This window comes from Rhodnius prolixus, unplaced genomic scaffold, assembly GCF_049639745.1.
Source record: "Rhodnius prolixus isolate KJV_2025 unplaced genomic scaffold, Rpr scaffold_6, whole genome shotgun sequence".
Lineage (NCBI taxonomy): Eukaryota > Metazoa > Arthropoda > Insecta > Hemiptera > Reduviidae > Rhodnius > Rhodnius prolixus.
The window spans coordinates 16,430,143-16,449,225 of record NW_027411634.1 but is presented as its reverse complement, the minus strand read 5'-3'; the positions used below and the strand labels follow the sequence as shown (position 1 = coordinate 16,449,225).

General features: G+C 33.3%; 1 protein-coding gene across 4 annotated transcripts in view; it reads right to left on the bottom strand.

Moving 5' to 3' along the window:
• The window catches only part of LOC141460914 (monocarboxylate transporter 14-like), a 107,205-nt gene that overhangs the window by 34,286 nt on the left and 53,836 nt on the right, over positions 1-19,083 (bottom strand). Inside the window, exon 1 of one of the 4 annotated variants that reach the window (XM_074141367.1) lies at positions 12,625-12,765. The exons of 2 other annotated variants lie outside the window; for them this stretch is intronic. The gene's annotated coding sequence lies outside the window, so the exon portion shown is untranslated. Of the gene's footprint in view, positions 1-12,620; positions 12,766-19,083 lie in introns of those variants that run through there. One more of the 4 variants, XM_074141368.1, reaches the window with a different exon arrangement.

Sequence of the window (19,083 nt, the reverse complement as noted above, 5' to 3'; positions counted from 1 at the left end):
AAATAAGGTCAAAATTAAGAAAACTTTGGAAAAATTGTCATGGAAATCCTATAACCATAGAAGAAAAACTAGTGATTACTCTTAGGTTAGTAATGATTTTATTGAGAAAAAAAACATTGAAAAAATAAATACACATGAAAATAAATGTAAGCACGATTTAAAAAACAAAATATTGTTTAAAAGTAAATAATAAAATAATAACCAAAAATAATGAGTAAAGACAGCAATAAATAATTTTTCGACGTCCATTTTGAAGCTCCGATACTGGAGTTCAGCTAGCAGAAAAATGAAAAATTCAATTCTATCATCTATGCTCGTTTATAGCAGCGAGTATGAGTCACTAGTCGAAGCTTCGTTGTGCACGCTCACATAAGAATGTACTAGGTTATTCTATAAGCGCTGATGCATCACTGCTATCATCTCCGCTATCATCTATGCTCACAGCTCCGTTGTGAACGTACCCTAAGAGAGCCCAAGAAGACTCGGCGTATCTAAAAAGAAAATAACTCATAATAAAAATAAGAAATCGAAGGAACTACAAAGTTGAAAGCTTTAGTAGAGAATGACTCCTTGTAAGTAAGTTAGAACTAATTAATTTCATTCTACAGATGAGTGAAGATCCGAATCCATTTGCATGAAAGCTAATAAAAATAAGTTTCATTTTTATTAAATCAATGAAATTTCTCTAATCTGGGTCAGGGTTGTGAATATAGTGTTTTTTTCTGCACTTTCATTCCTAAAAACATTTTATTGTTAGTGTGAAATAAAAAATATTTACATAGAAATTCAATTTTTCAAAATTATCAGATTAAACACAGATTCAAATTTTGATTTAATTCATCAAAATGAGCTCAAGTCTGCTCTATTTCGAATCTTTAATTTCCATTTCGTTATAAAATCTTACTTAACTTGATTTTTGCTAGTCCTGAGAAAGATGAGTGATACTTGCACAATTTTTTTGTTTACCTTTATGAAATAACAATTTCAACTGCCTGAACTATATGCATGCACCGAATTGAAAACATTTCAGTTTATGTGAAGTTAAAAAACTAAACAATAAAATTTAACCAAAAAAAAGGTCTGTATGGCCTTAGATTAGGAGATAATAACAATGCTGAATACAGAATTAAAATACTAAAAAGCAACAATTTAACGGAAGTGTATGAAGGTAATCCAGTATTATTACTTTCCTGTATTCCACAATAAATTTGTACTGTAATAAAAACAAGGATATAATATAAATAGCAAGAACAAGTTTACATTCCTAAATCAAAACTAAACTTTATTATTCAAAAAAAAGTAAATATGAAAAAAAAGTCCTAATTTTCACAAATTGCATTTTATTAGTTAAATTTGCTGCCGCTAGATAGCATAAACTTCTATTCCTAATGAAAAAATTGTTTTTAATAAAGGTAGCCAGCTTCTGCATATAATTATATATTGTGCATATTTTTTCTAGAGAGAGAGATATTCGTGAAGACTTGAACACCTTCCTCGAAAATATTAAAAAGAAAAAAGAAACAATATGGTAATAAAAATGTATTATAACTTAGAAAATTTAGGAAAATCCAGAGATTAAATAGCTACTCTCTTCTGCGTCTGAAAGAATTTAGGAGTAAACCTACTCGCTCTCTGAACACTTTCCAAGCAAAATTCTCTAACCTAAGAATTGGTCGTTCATTTCGTGGCTGATCTCCCAAGGTTCTGCTGTTAATAATGAACTTCTCAGTCTTATACTGTTGAAACTATGGCCGCCGAATTATTTTCATGTTAAACAATTGGCGAGCCACAGGGTGCATAACCGATAATATCAGCTTCACTGTGCTCTTTAGTTCATTCCTACTCTATTTGATAATCTCGAAGAACTGCTTAGGCTGAAACCTTCTATAAAAAAAAATCTCTTCGAGTGGGCACAAGATTTAAGCTAGCGTCGAAATAATTATAGATAAGTTGTTCATTATTTTTGGTGACTGATTCATAGTTTCAATTGGATGAAAAAATAACTGCCATTTCAGTCCTTGTCTGTTTGTCTTGTCTGTTCATGGACAATTGGCAACACTGACTTCCACCCAACCTAACACATACGTATCTCACACAGACCGATCACACTCAGTCCATGAACAGACAAGACAGAAGACACACCAACCCTGGTAGTGTAAAATATTACTTTATAAACTAGCCCTGAAGATGACCTAGTCCCTAGGCAGAATAAATGTATCACGACTGAAATGGCAATTATTTTTTCATCCTATTATAGATAAGATTACCTTTCATGGGAATCGGCCAGTTAGCTTATTCTACCGCGATCCAGGGTGTAGCATTAGTTGTAATCCACTCTAGTTGGAGTCCTTTCTGTTTCATTAGACTTAAAGGTCAAAAAAAGGCCTCTTAGGTAAAACTTGATGGCACGAGTTTTTCTTGTCCAAGCCAAACTCTCAGCTGTACACGTTCTAGTGTGGGATGATTCGGACACATGAGTCGAAATCTCTACACAAAGTAATTAATCTACATCTGACAATGGAAGAAAATCCGAAACTGGTCAAGTAAACTACAAACAAGCGTGATATGACGGATAAAATCCAGGATATTATTTTGTTTTATTCCAAAAATTTCGTTTCGCTATTCAACAAACATAAATCAAAATAAAATTTAGGTCGAATAATTTAATCAAAACATCTGTGGACTTAAAAGTGAACAGTTTGTACTACCCTGATCAAATGACGTTTTTTATTTTTTTAATGAAATATGAACTGTAAGTTGCCAAAAAGTTCAACTAACCCATTTGTTGTAACTGTTACACGAAAAGAATAATATTTATGTCGCTGGTGAAGAGTTTTTACAACTTTTGTACAGTTCCCACACTCAACACAGTTTGGGAGGATTCACTGAACTCAAGAGTGGTTAAAAGTGCCACTTTAGTTAACATTTTACGCATTAAACAACGACTGGGATATCAAGTCACTGTTATTCTCTGGGAAGTTTATTTTAACATTTATTTTTAATTCATTCGGCCGAGAAATTTTACTGAGATGGAAAAAAAACAAAATTGCTTTAATCATTAATTACGTATTTAAAATTTAAAACAAAAATCGTGTGCTAAACAAACGGACAACCTTTCTTTTATAGCTTTTAATGGACAGAAGTAATAGCTAACATTCATGTAAGCACTTTCTACGTTCTGACACTTCTTAAGCGCACAGCTTATATAACATAAGACGAACTTAATCTGTTTATTCCATAAAAATCTCTTAAACTCAATTGTTCAAGAATAATGTTTCAATCAAAAGATTACAGTATTTAGCAGCATTACAAGTTTAATCGAAATTATTTTCGAAAAGAAAAGAAAATCTCAGAAACCTATTTTGCAAAACAGATATAATTTCCGGTAAAACGATTTTTGATAATTTGTTTTTTAAATTCTAAAGTCCATTTAAAGTTTTAAAGTAGCTGAGAGAACGTACATTTATTCTGAAACTGCCCTTTAGAAAAACGCCATATTATGGTAGCAGCATTTACCACAGAATCTCACAAAAATCTATTTTATTTAGGTAAAAATTTCAAGTAACAGTTATAAGTTGTAAGTGAGTTCGTTTTATAAGAAATTAAAAGAAAATAGCAAGAATACGAGGGTCGTTTGAAAAGTGCGTGCAAAAATAAAAACTACTTAATTTTTTGTGGTAAACCTTTTTTATTTTTCAACATAGTCTCCTTTTAGGCTTATACACTTCGTCCAACGCTGCTCTAGTTTGTTGATCCCTTCCGAATAATAGGATTTGTCCAAGTCTGAAAAATAGCCATTCATTTCTGCAATCACCTCCTCGTTTGAATAAAATCTTTTTCTCGCCAGCGATTTCTTCATATTGGGGAACAAATAGTAGTCCGAGGGAGCCAAGTCTGGAGAATAGGGGGGATGTGAAACGAGTTGGATCCCTATTTCCATTAATTTTGCTGTCCACAACTGCTGAGGTGTGAGCTGGTGCGTTGTCGTGATGGAAAAGGACTTTTTTTGTGGGCCAATCGTGGGCGTTTTTCTTGCAGCTCGGTTTTCAAACGGTCCAATAACGATGAATAATATGCACCTGTAATAGTTTTACCCTTTTCCAGATAGTCGATGAGGATTATTCCTTGCGAATCCCAAAAGACAGTCGCCATAATCTTTCCGGCCGAAGGAACGGTCTTCGCACTTTTTTGGCGCAGATTCCCCCTTGGTAACCCATTGTTTAGATTGTTCTTTGGTCTCAGGAGTGTAGTGATGTATCCATATTTCATCCACAGTGACGAAAACGACGCTTAAAGTCCTGCGGATTCTTCTGGAACAGCTTCAAACCGTCCTTGCAACATTTTACACGATTTCGTTTTTGGTCAAGCGTGAGCAATCGCGGCACCCATCTTGAGGATAGCTTTGTCATGTCCAAATGTTGATGCAAAATATTATGTACCCGTTCATTCGAGATGCCCACAGCACTAGCAATCTCACGCACCTTCACTCTTCTGTCATCCATCACCATATCATGGATTTTATCAATTATTTCTGGAATAGTAACCTCAACCGGGCGTCCAGAACGTTCAGCGTCACTTGTGCCCATATGGCCACTCCGAAAATTTTGAAACCACTTATAAACTGTTCTAATCTAAGGTGCAGAGTCACCATAATGTTTATCAAGCTTCTCTTTAGTCTCCTGAGGCGTTTTGCCTTTCATAAAGTAGTGTTTAACCAACACACGAAATAATTTTTCGTCCATTTTTTGAAAATCACTCGACTTCCTCGATTCAAACGAATGCCAAACACAAAGAAATAGACCGATCTGGTCCATAACCTCGATATGCGCCAGTAGTGCTATCTCTCTGACTTTGCACGGACTTTTCAAACGACCCTCGTAATTCTTAGAGACAATCGTTAGGAAGAAAAAAAAAATTGAAAAATATTGCCCTTCCGATTTACTAATTTTGGTTGAAATCTTTCTTGTTTTAAAGATATGCGCACTAATACTGTCTTTTCATTCTTACAATGGCTGAAAGAAAGAATTTCAGTTTTAAAAATATGCAAGCAATAATCTAACGTAGTCTATTTACAGTCCATGGTAAATGCAATTGATATCTGCGCATGTACAACTTGATAACAACACCTGCCTACAAATGTGCAGATAATATTACTCAATCAGTTGGGCTGCCTGATCAGCGACTATACTATTTCTTGGGATTTCATTCAAGCTAATTGCAAAATCTTCAGTGATTCAGGAATTTGAAGATTACGAAACACGAACTCATCATTAGAAACAATTATAACAAATTCATGATAAATTCTTTAAATTGATAGATAATAAATTATTTAACAATGAAATCAGAATCAAGTTTTATTATTTTCCTGTTTCAGTCATAAATTTAGCAACTTATTTTCAGTAATTATTTTTATTTTATAAAAATTTATTTTATAAATTATTTATTTATACCTATTTATTTTATAACTGTTATAAAAAAGAAAAAAACCTAACATAAGACCTTTGCTCTCTGTTCAGTCGAACTCATCTTTTCGCGGCGCCCCTCTGTAGCCTTCTGTAGCCTCGCATCTTGTAACCTTCATTGTGTTTTCACTTCTCTTCTTTTCAGGCTACAGTGCATCTCGTCATCGGCAAGAAGAAGGAGCAACAACCGCCTTCCTGTATCCTTTACATCACACTTCTCTTCAGCATCAGCTTTTCTCCATTTACATCTGCAGGGTTATCTCGGTGTCTTTTGTTTGCCCTCTTTATGGCCCTGGCCCTTCAGGCCTTGACCCCACTTGTTGTCCAACCTTGTCGAGGTGGAGGGGCTTACGCACTAAGGGCTCTAGAGATTAACCCTCTCTAAAACTATCGCGCTTTCCGCTTCTGGGTGTAGGCGTCTTCGCGCGCCTACACTCTCACTAAAACAACATCTCTACACCCAACACCACTTCGACATTGAAACATTTATACTTGCTACTAACATCAACAAGAAACCAAGGTAATATTATTAGAAATGGTACACCTAATAAAACAAAAAACTAACATACATTTTTGGATAGACACTAAATAACCTCTCCAATTTTGGCAATAACGTTCTTAAAAACCATAATTTACAATACTCCCTTAGATTTTACAAACCTATTATTTGTCTAGCCCCAAAACAGTCTCTATGTACTATATCCCCTTAATCCTTATTTTAACACAAATAAAACTAAAAAAAAATCTATTTTATATATCAAAATTTTTTATTTTTGACTTTACTTTTCTATATTGGTTATAAAAGATATTTCCAAAAGTATTTCTATTGGGTATTTTTTTATTTAATAGAAATTTATAAACTAATTAAATAAATATTGACATCATTACTTTGCACAAAGTCAATAAATTGCCGAAATGTTGATGAAAAGTGTTCATTTAAAACAATTATTTGAACGATCCTCAATATTGCAAAAAAATAATTCATCAAGCTATTACGATCGATAATAGAACCAACCATTAATTATTATTTCAGTCAATATTATTAATAATTAATCTAATTTGATAATTATTATCAAATTTCGATAGCAAATTTTATCACTAAAGAAAATTATTTCGTACGTGTAAACATTAAAGCAGATTCAAGCAGCAAATATGTAACTTTACCTTGAATGGAAAATGTTGAAAATAAGTACACTCTCAGTAGGGTTTAAAATTTAAACAATTATAAAATAGAGCTTTTTACTGATATTACAAAATAGAATATTCTCTAAATTTATCAAATATACTTTAAATAAAATTCTGGATATTTATTGTAACAATTTTTTGTTGAACTTAGTACTGAAATTCAGTATTACACAAAAAGAAAATATTATTTCGATAATTAACAACAAAAACTGAAATTTTGTAATTAAAAATATGTAAGTTAACCTAATTTTTCGTAACATATAAATTTTATAATAAAAGTCATTAGAAAAGATGGAACACCACTCCTAATTTCCCAGGAATGCTGCTGTTTTTCTATTTGATGGTTAATATTAAGGCCATAGCTTGATTGTACATCTAAGGTCGATCTTTTCTAAATAGAAGAAGTGAAAAAAATCATTTGAAAAATGCAGTAATAGTCTACTAATTTCACTAGAACGCTGCAGTTTCTGCAATTGACAGGTAACAATAAGAACAACGCTAGTTTGTGCAAGTTGGGTCGATCTATTTTGAAAAATGAGAAGTAAAAACTAATGGAAAACTGAATCTATTCCTTAATTTCACTGGAATGCTGCTGTTTCTGTAGTTGATACTTAATATTAAGACCAATGCTAGATTGTAAGTGTTGGGTGGATCTATTTTGTAAAACAAGAAGTAAAAACCATAGGAAAAAGTGGATCTTATCTCTTAATTACGAGGGTCGTTTGAAAAGTCCGTGCAAAGTCAGAGAGATAGCACCACTGGCGCGTATCGAGGTTATGTTTAGTTAGTAGCATCTCTTGGAAGAACACACACCAAGTTTCAGCCAGATCGGTCTATTTCTTTGTGTTTGGCATTCGTTTGAATCGAGGAAGTCGAGTGATTTTCAAAAAATGGACGAAAAAGAATTTCGTGTGTTGATTAAACACTACTTTATGAAAGGCAAAACGCCTCAGGAGACTAAAGAGAAGCTTGATAAACATTATGGTGACTCTGCACCTTCGATTAGAACAGTTTATAAGTGGTTTCAAAATTTTCGGAGTGGCCATATGGGCACAAGTGACGCTGAACGTTCTGGACGCCCTGTTGAGGTTACTACTCCAGAAATCATTGATAAAATCCATGATATGGTGATGGATGACAGAAGAGTGAAGGTGCGTGAGATTGCTAGTGCTGTGGGCATCTCGAATGAACGGGTACATAATATTTTGCATCAACATTTGGACATGACAAAGCTATCCGCAAGATGGGTGCCGCGATTGCTCACGCTTGACCAAAAACGAAATCGTGTGAAGTGTTGTAAGGACGGTTTGCAGCTGTTCCAGAAGAATCCGCAGGACTTTAAGCGTCGATTCGTCACTGTGGATGAAACATGGATACATCACTACACTCCTGAGACCAAAGAACAATCTAAACAATGGGTTACCAAGGGAGAATCTGCGCCAAAAAAGGCGAAGACCGTTCCTTCGGCCGGAAAGATTATGGCGACTGTCTTTTGGGATTCGCAAGGAATAATCCTCATCGACTATCTGGAAAAGGGTAAAACTATTACAGGTGCATATTATTCATCGTTATTGGACCGTTTGAAAACCGAGCTGCAAGAAAAACGCCCACGATTGGCCCACAAAAAAGTCCTTTTCCATCACGACAACGCACCAGCTCACACCTCAGCAGTTGTGGTCGCAAAATTAATGGAAATAGGGTTCCAACTCGTTTCACATCCCCCCTATCTTCCAGACTTGGCTCCTTTGGACTACAATTTGTTCCCAAATATGAAGAAATGGCTGGCGGGAAAAAGATTTTATTCAAACGAGGAGGTGAATGGCTATTTTTCAGACTTGGACAAATCCTGTTATTCGGAAGGGATCAACAAGCTAGAGCAGCGTTGGACGAAGTGTATAAGCCTAAAAGGAGACTATGTTGAAAAATAAAAAAGGTTTACCCCAAAAAATTAAATAGTTTTTATTTTTGCACGGACTTTTCAAACGACCCTCGTACTGTTTCTGTACTTGATAGTTAATAATAATAATGCTAGATTATAGTTTTTGGGTCTATCTATAAAGAAAATTTAAGAATTTTATCTTTTATAGAAAAAGAGAAAAAAAAAATTGTCACAGTTGGGTTGTTTCAACTTTTTGACAATCAACCCTTATACAACTGTCCTAATGTTCAGTTTGAATATGCGTTAAAATTACTATCTGAGTCAAATTATAAAAATTTCTGGGTCACAGTAAGACTTCAAAAAAAGTAAAAATGTTGTTTCGCACGGCAAAAAGAACGCAGATGCTACGATATGAGCCTTCAAAAAAACATTTTTATTGCTAGAATTTGCTCTAATAGCTATTACTAAAGATTAATAGATCATTAATTAATAGTTAAATTCCTACATTACATTCTTATCTAGGAAAGTATCTGAACTATTCATTAGTAAATAAACTAGAATTAAACGCAATAATTTGGATTGTGCAATGCATTGTTCGATTAAAGTAGCAGTAAGTAGAAAATCAATGCCAAATCATTTCCTGTAGGAAGTAATTACAACTAACATACGAGGCTATTTAACTGATTAATTATACAAAAAAAGAAGAGTACAATCTTTCTTTGATTACTGAAAATGTAACTAGTAGATATTATGATTGTGTCTAATTTACGCAAATGAATAACACTTTAAAACTCTGTGAGGATTATAGTTTTCGAAATAATTTGTTAAGAGTTTTAGGGGCTTTAACGAACAGCTGGCACACTTTAATAACATAGCAACAGAAGTCGAGTCTAAGACCAAAATCCAGACCTAGAATCGTAGCTGTTCGAAAAAAAAACGAACACTAACAACTTGTGCTCTTACACCGTTGTTCAGTTAAGGATCCAGGAAGTAATCGCCTCATAACGCAAACTAACCTGATAAGCGGTTCTTCCTCCTCCAAATCACAAGTACAACCAAAAAGACTGTGGTAAGAGCCGTAATTATATCAAGAAAATGATGCAACCATGAGTCTTGATAAGTAACCTTGACACAAAGAAATTGCAAAATCAGCTCTGCCTGTGTTCCCATAATGCACTAGATTTTAATGATGTAAGAGACAGCAAAGAAAAGTATATCTCAGGATAGGCAGGCGGGTTACTCGTGGAAATCAATTATTTCTCCAACCATTTAGCTATAATCTTTACCCTGGTACAAACTATTACTGTTAACTCTGTTTCAAAATGACATTATTGAAAATATATTTTATTAAATCTACTTAAAAATTTGATAGTTTACTTTTACTGGATAAAATTAAAACTTTAAATTGTTTAGTAATTTACAAAGCTTATAAAATTATGCGTAGGAGCGAAGTTCGATCTAATCTAGCAGGCCAGTGTGAGGGTTTGTATGACAAAAGGGCGTGTAGCTTCTAAACAAAGCGTCCTTCTGCACCATTTACTTGCTTCTCTTTTAATAATACATTTAATTACAATTCAAAATAAATTTAAAACTTATTCCTAATAAAACCCGAGCAATATGATAATTATAATGAAACTACGATAGGATATATTGAATAGTAAAAACTTACATTAAGCATAAAAATATATTAAAGATTTAACAATTGTTCAGCCAAAATAACTAAAAATATAGTGTGAAACATTTAAATTACTTCAATTTTCATCGAAGTGAAAGGGCAAATTTACTTTAACAATTTGATATAAAGTTTTTTCCAAAAATTTAGAATTAGAACTGTCCGTGAGTTTCAGCAAATTAGCCAGTGATGTTTTAGAAAGAATTACGGGAAAATCAATACATCATTCGGGAAATTCACACTTAAGGGTTACGCGATGTACTCCAAACTAGTAGGGACATTGTTATGAAAGAGTTTAGCGCAATCTATGTCCAATGTGAACCCTAAATATTAAATTTAATGGCTGAAACCCTACAAACTAACGATTAAGAAGCACATATTACGAATAATTAAACTGCACTCTTCGTAATGTGTTTTTCCTTTGAAACGATCAATAAAAACAACAAAACGTAAAAAAGAGGTGTAAAAGGTGCATAATGTTTAAGAGAAATAAACTTTTTTTTAAAATAATTATCCTTCCAAACAACAACGTCTTAACGCCCTGGTGCTTTCAAATAAGGACACCAATTTTCTCTTAACGCTCTAAAAGGGCAAAAGCCTGTTTAGCCCTTACCCAGTAAAATGGGATAAATGCTTCCCACTCATAATTTCCCTCTTAAAGTGCTAAGTGACGTTATACTCTCTTTATTAGACATTGTCGTCACCCAGCAGAACTGAGAACAATTAATAAGGTTTTTAGCTAAAATATTTTGAAGGTAAATAATAAATTTATCTTGCAATTACTGCGTACGCTTGTCTTTTGTATTTTGTACTTGAGAAGTTACATTCTGCTCTTTTTATTGGAAGAGATTGAAGTATTACGTATTTATGAAGTATGTGTAATGTATTTATTATATTTATAATAGAAAAATATCTGAACTTTAGTATTGGAAAAGAACTTAGGTTATATTTTAACTTTTAGTTTCTGTAGTAAGAAAAGTTATTGCAATCAGCCAATTTTCAATTTAATTTTAAAGCGGAAATACATTTTACATTTTAATATAGCGGCCAGATGTTATTGCCATGTTTAATTTGTTTGTAGCTTACTACAGAATTATTATTGGTTAGTGAACATTTGTAATATTGAAGTTAACTACCTTTTACTAAACAAAATTACTAAAATTATAGAATGTAATAACTTAATTTGTGAAAAGAAAAACCAAAAGTTTCGGATTAGACATCTCAAAAGTTTTTCAAAAAATGACCAGTTTATTGTATGTATTTCCGAGTTAATTTTGGAAAACGCGTCGTGGAATTTCCTCTAAATTAACTTTACACGTAAAGAATTCAAAGAAAAAAATTAACCTGGATAGCCACATTTATATAACTCAGAAAATGGCTGATTTCTAGGAAAATCCTTCACAATTTTGTTTTGTTTTTTTATTTTACTTATTTTTTTGTTAAAATATAAAAACATTTCTCACTTTTCTGCTTCTGGTTTGCATTAGAAGAACCAAACGGAATATGCAAAGCAGAAAACATATTTATTTTGGATATTTTTTAGATAGATGGCCTTCTTAAAAAATACCTATTAGTGGTAAAAATTATAAAGAAAAATTTTAAAAGTATCTTTAACAGAAATTAAGGGTTACAAAGTATGGACGCCAATCATAATGGCGAATGTGAAAAATTAAGGCGGTCAGTAGGGCCAATAGAAAGCTGGATTTGTTTAGCTGCTTCTTAATTTAGGCCACGCCCCGACCAATGAAAACTTATCCAGGAAACAAAATGATGGTTGGGTTGTTATACTTAAATTTTTCTCACAGTATTTTTACTTTTTCTTACTGCTAGTGTATAGATTCATCAAATATTTAAAAATATTTCCTGGTGTCGTGTCTAAACGAAATTAATCATCAATTTTAAAACAAACATATATTTAATAATGGTGGGCAGGTAAGTGCAACGTTCAAATTAGGTGTCGTAGATGAAGGCGAAAAGTGTAAATAATTTATTAATTTTTTAATTTTAACCATTAGATAAATCCAAGGCCTAGACCGAGAATCGAACACCAGGACTTAGAATACACCCTAACTTTCGGCCCTCTCCTTTAACCACCACTCGGCTATCGCTGCACCCAGCTTGAGACTTTTTTGTCATTTACTTCTTTTGACTTCTAGTCATCTGCAACCGCACAGATTTTCGTTTTCTACTTTTCAGGGATGCAATAATTCCTCTTAATAGTACAACAAAAAGGGAGTCAGAACATTCTAGGCCCACAGAGATTATAATAAAGCGTGTCATTTCCAAAATCTGACTTCAACGATACAGTATTAAGAAATTATGACCAACAATTATATAAATTATATAAAATAATGATAATATATAATATATCATTAAATAAACCAAAGATAAAGATTCTCAAAAGAAAATGATAAACAAATACCTACTAGTTGGCGAAACAGCTCCAACAAAGCGCCGGTTCGACGTGACAGCCACACATTAGGCCATTTACTTTACAACTTAGCCAAACCAGGTGGCTCTTTACTCTATCCGTACTGAGCAACCGCACACATCCGAGTGTAGTCGATTTTAGACGAACTGGTCAGCTGATCGATCATACGTCACCCACAACAGTAAGGGTGGTTATGTATACTGTGAATCCCAGAGCAGAGCAACCAAAGCATGACAACGAGCAATGCGACCGGGATACAGGAATCTGGGGATTTACCTATGAACTTGAAACGCTTTCGTAATTATATATATATATATATTTAATTCTATATCCCTTTAATGAGTTAAAGCCGACAAATCTGAAGTAAATTCTTTTTTTTACTGCAATAATTACAATTCTAACAGCAAATAATGAATAACACTGAGGAGGGATTTGCTCAGAGATCGGGCACCGGAATCTCACACGGATATCCTGTATAGCCCACTGTAAGGTGATGGAAAGTGTCGTCTTTAATGTCTTCACGAGAAAACACTGTTCGGAGGCGGTCAGTATGCAGAAAAAAAGCTCTGGGCTCAGTTGTTGGAATAAAAAATAAATAAAAGTAGTTCATTAAATACATTTTTACATCAGAATTCTTAGAGAAATAAACAATAAAAATTGAGGCGCTTTTAACCGCAGCAGTCTAAGCGCCCGAAACAAACAAAAATTGTAGACATGTTCCTACAAGAAGTGTAATACAAAGAGATGCTCTACAACAGCGTTTCCCCAACCTGTGGTACGCGAAAAATAATCAATAATGGCGGACTAAAAATTTAAAAAAAATTAAATCATAAAATTATTATCATAGATACTTTTTTTTTCCTATAATTCATAAAAATTATTTTAATTAATAATATTATACAGTAAAGTTGTTAATATGTACAAATAATAAGGTAAGTCTGTCTCAAGATATACGAGAAAATATAATAGCACATTTAACAGGATTAAAATTGTCTTTCATGGAGTATTTTCCCAAAACCCGAAAACACAAATGATAATTGGATTTCAAACCCCTTCTATAAAGAAAATTTAGGAAAAGCTACATCATTATCAATAAAAGGTAAAGAAAATTTAATAGAATTATCCTGTGACAGAACTTAAATGATAACTATGTAAAGATCTGCTTAAAGAGACTGATTGTAATGAGTAAGCTCTATCCAAGCAACATTAAATTTAATTTAAAAAACAATTTAAATCTAAGATCTTATACTTTACAAAGTTTATAAAGTGAACATGAAAGTTAACAGATAGATAGATACATTGTATCTCTATACAAATAAAGATAGTAATAGTAAAATAACACTCGGAACAATCATTTCTACGAAGTGGTACAATTTAGCATGATGTACTACCTGGTTCGCGAGCCAAAAAAGGTTGGAAAACGCTGCTCTATAACATACAAAATTAAATATTGAAACAGAAAATAATTACTAATCTAAAATTAAAATCTTTAATTAGAAAAGATCTTCATTTCCCCGCTGAAACCGTATATTTTTAAATATTTCCCGACCCGAATTGACCACTTCAATATTTCCTAACTTCTTCCTGAGGAGGTTCACCTTTTACCAAACTATTTTATACAGAATTCCTGCAATATAAGAATAAATCCCTACGAAATGCACAAAATGTACTCTATTCTGTATCACCAAAATTGCAAAATGCTGTACTATTTAGAATTCATTTTTAATCATTTGGAAACTTAGTTTAAAGTTAGTGGTGTGAAAGTCGCATAAATTAAACCATTTCTAAAGAAAGATGTCAATCTCTGATGAAAATCTGTCCCAATCACGACAATATTTGCCCAGTATTAAGATAAAACAATAACAAGAGGCCTATAGCTGCGGGTCGATTGTAAGACTAAAACAGAGGCACGTACTAAAACTGTAATACAAAAGCTTTATTTGCTAAACGATATGAAACCGAAGGAAAGATGATATTGACTTTCATGAAGTACTGTTAAAATGTTAAATCTTATAAATAACAGCTGATAGAAAAGTGATTCACACATTCACTGTCCTTTTCGTTTCCTTAAAAAATGCGATAGAGCATGATCAATGAAGAATGTTGTTAGATTTCACGTCATGGATAACAGTATTATTTTCTTTTGTTTCCCAAAATTGATAATTATAATCTGCCTAAATTATCTGCCCAAATAGAAGTTATTTATACTGTTGGCGAATAAATAATTTGATCCTAACTGTGGATATCAATTTTTATTTACTTAATACTGATCTGTAGTCATGGTAACTAAAACAAATATGGCAGTTTCAGCTTGAATTATAATGTTTTTACTCGTCTTACTTACTTACTCAAGGGCTATAACTGTCCATGAAGGGCTCAGCCACCACAGCTCTCCACCTATCTCTTGCCGACGTTCTCCAACTCTGCTGACCAAGGACTTCCAAATCATCCTGTACGTCGCTCAACCATGCTAGTCGAGCCCTACCCCTCGGCCTTTTTCCACCAGGGTGTCCATATAGTGCTTTCCTGGGGCCTCTCGTCTCCTCCATTCGGTGCAAATGTCCCAACCATCGTAGTCTACCAGACTTTATAGTTCGCTGCTATATCTGGCTCACCGAACAGTTCCAACGACTTCTCGATTCGTCCTGATTTTATAGCCATCTTGCGTCCTTACAGATCCGAAAATCCTTCTTAATACTCCGCTTTGGTTAATACCCATGCTTCTGAACCGTTGTTAACGATTGGACGCAGTGTAGTCTGGTATATTCTTATCTTTATAGCTCGGAACAAGCATTTCCTTTTAAAAACAGGCTGCAGCGCCCAAGAGACGTCTATTACCGGCTGCGATTCTCTCACATAGATCTTCCCTGTCACTGTTATTAGAGGTTAAAACTGCCCCTAAGTATTTAAATTCTTTCACTCCTTCAAAAGAGTATTCCCTTATCCGTAGATTCCGGAATATTCTTCTTCTCCTTGTACTGACCATTTACTTGTTTTTTTTTTTTGCTGTTAACCTCTAAACCAAATTCCTTAGCAGCCATATCCAGGCTCCAGAAAAGATAATTTTAGCTCCTGCTGCGACCATTCTATTATAAAGATTGCCACTAAAATAGGTTGACAACCTCATCACAATCGCCTCTAACTAGTCTTAAGCAAAAATGAAATTTTGGGAAGATTTATTGAGATATAGTTTTTGTTTAACCATCGTTTCTCCAGCACTGGACAAAGTGTCTTCTGGTTACTCTAGCTTCATTTCTCCCAAACTTCTTTCTCAGCTCCTGGGTCTGCTTCCTCTCCTAAGCTATCAATGGATCTCACCACATGAGCCACAATCACCTAGGTTTCCAAAACAGTCCAATATGACCATCTCTCTGTACCGCACCCAAATATTTACAGAACTTCTCTACTCTTTCTCATTTCTTTTGTAGCACGTTGGTCCAGCCACATTTAACCAGTAAGGGATTCGTTAAAGATGGTCAACGAACATCCACCACTAATTAGGTTCCATTAAATTCCACTTTTAACTTTAAGGTTACAAAATTTTCGTTCATCTACTGAACTGATATTAACAGAATCGATAAAAAAAATCATAAATACTTTCTGCTTGCAAAATTTTAAAGACAACCGAATAAATAACAACAAACGCCTTTAACACAGAACTGAACTTATCTATAAAACCTGACCGAGGCAAACTGTCTACTGAACAAATATTTGTTCAAACAGAAATACATAAATTTAAAGAGAAACTCAATTAGATAAATTATATATAGATAAAATATTTTTATAGCTTGTATAAAAATAGCTTAGCGCGGTAACAAAAAGATAACGAAAATAAATGTACTACCGCCCATTTAGTTCATAGATTATTGTGAATATATGTGACGACCTTTTTTTCTTTACTGCTAAACCACAAAAGTAGCTCTAATAAACTTGATGGAAGATGGCTGCAAAAAAATAAAAAATAAAGGCAAGTTACAAGACTGTAAAGAATCACATAGATTCTTTACCATAAATTCTGGAAACTGTTTAGAAGACACGTCGGCAGTACGTGAGGGTCTAAGTTTTATTTCCTCCATGTTGTAAGAATGGTACGGTGAGGACAGTTTTTCAAACAGTTTTCTTTGTCTCTTTGAACTGATTACGAATAATTAATATAAATATTCAAAGAACTGACGGGCGGGGTGTTAGCATAACATGATTTTGAAGCGAGAATTTGTAAGTAGGAAATTCCAAGTTCGAATTCATCTTGTTGCAACTCTTTATTTGTTGAAAAAAAGTTAACAGTTAAGTATTCTGCTTCTGCCTCCCGTTTAGGACACTAATTTAATTGTTAAACGTTAAGCCTGCACACACAAAAAGAAAATGCATTACTTTATCTTTACATTGCAGTTAAACTGAGATCACGTACAAAATTAACAAGATGTGCACTGTCTTCAATTATTACTGTGCAGAAAATTAAACCAAAAAAACATGTTCCATTACCATAACTAACGAAAATTAATCAACCAAAGACATTTTTTTTAGGAATAATTGCATTCAGGAATTCATAAACAAAAAACGAGTTATTCATATTTCTATCATCAGAGAATTGATTTCTTTGCAGTTATTAAGTTTTGACTTCTACTTTCAAAGCTTAATACACCGAAATCAGTAAGTTTACCATTATCCAGCTAACTAGAATAATAATTACATTAAAACTGTCCGGTAGGACAGTTGTATAAGGGTTGACCATCAAAAACTGCACGAAAAAGCGTGACGTTGAAAAACACCCAACTTTGACAATTTTTTTCTATTTTTCTATAAAAGATAAAATTCCCAAATTTTCTTTAAATCTTACTCCAAATCCTCCTTTATAACTGTAATTTTTTTGCAATCACCCAGATCTAATAGGTTTCGAGAAAAAAGTTGCCGAAAATGAGCTAAAACGGCTTTTTCAAAAAATGTTCTTGTTCTTGTTCTTGTTGTTGTTGTTGTTCTTCTTCTTGTTACCTTTTTTGTAAACAACGTAGCGCCTAAACGCGAGAAACCGATTTTCATGAATGAGGTGTCATTCGATTTGGAATTTTATGTAGATGTGCCTTTTGGGGGTCTCGGCGCTGTACATCGAATAGGAGAGGAGTTAGCCCCCTTTATGTAAGGCCCCTCCAAAATTATTATTACTAATAACTCTGTAAATCTTGGCCAGATTTTGATAGAATTTTGTAAGATGATAGAGTTAGGGCTCCCCTACGTAACAATAAAGCGACGATCTGCTCTTACACTTGTTAAGGGGAAGTATAGCAATCGTTTCAAATTATCGACACGTGAACCGATTTTCACGAATGAAGTGTCATTCGAATCGAAATTTTGTACAGATTTGCACTTTAAAAGTCTCGACGCCGTGCCTCATAAGGAGGGGAGTTTGCCCCACCCAAATAAGGCCCTTTCTAAAACTATTATTACCAATATTTCTACAAAGCTTAGTCCGATTTTGATAAAATTTAGCACGAAGAAGTGATTAAAGCTCCTCTACGTGGCTGTGAGGTGCCATCATGCTCTTACACCTACTAAGAGGAAGTACTGCAATCGTTAAAATTATCAATGAGTGAACCGATTTACATCAATGAATTGTCGTTCGATTCAAAATCTTTGCCGTTTAGGGAGAAGTACTGTAATCGCAGTTTATTTTTCTTGCTCTTCTTAAAAGGAAGTACTGAAATCGCAGTTTAATTTTGCTATTTACGTACAAATACCTTCCTATTTTATTCAAAACGCTTTCTCAAAAAAATTGTTATTGAGGATGGTTTGGGGACCGCAACTATAATCATTATTAAAAAGATCTCTCCAGTGGTAGTAACTCCGACTTAACACTTTTTCAGGTTATAATGATAGAATAGCTTATTCCAAATTTTAAAAAAATCTGTAAAGCAGACGTAACTTTGCAAATAGACAAAAAGGAAAATCTATCCAAAAGGTACAAAAATCTCCTTAACAAAAACTTACAGTTTTAAAAGTTAGGTATAAGGGTTGATTAAACGCCAAAAGGTACACAAATCAGCTAGTACCCAACATTTCATTAATACTTCATTGATATAATTTAAGTAATTTTACTGCATTAACTTTTCCTTCACATTTTTTAGAATTTATTAGATGTCACAGGGTTTATGCTGGCCATTTTCATCTACAAAATATTTACTCAAGTAGCACACCATTTAACTTAGATTGACTGTAATATCTATTTATCTATAATAATCAAACTATTAATCACAGGCTAAAAAGAAAACGTTATAAAAAATATAAAGATATAATATACATTTTATCATAATTGTAACAAAATAATATTATGAATGAACTGGCCAGCATAAGGGTCTGTGACATCTAATAAATTCTAAAAAATGTGAAGGAAAAGTTAATGCAGTAAAATTACTTAAATTATATCAATGAAGTATTAATGAAATGTTGGGTACTAGCTGAT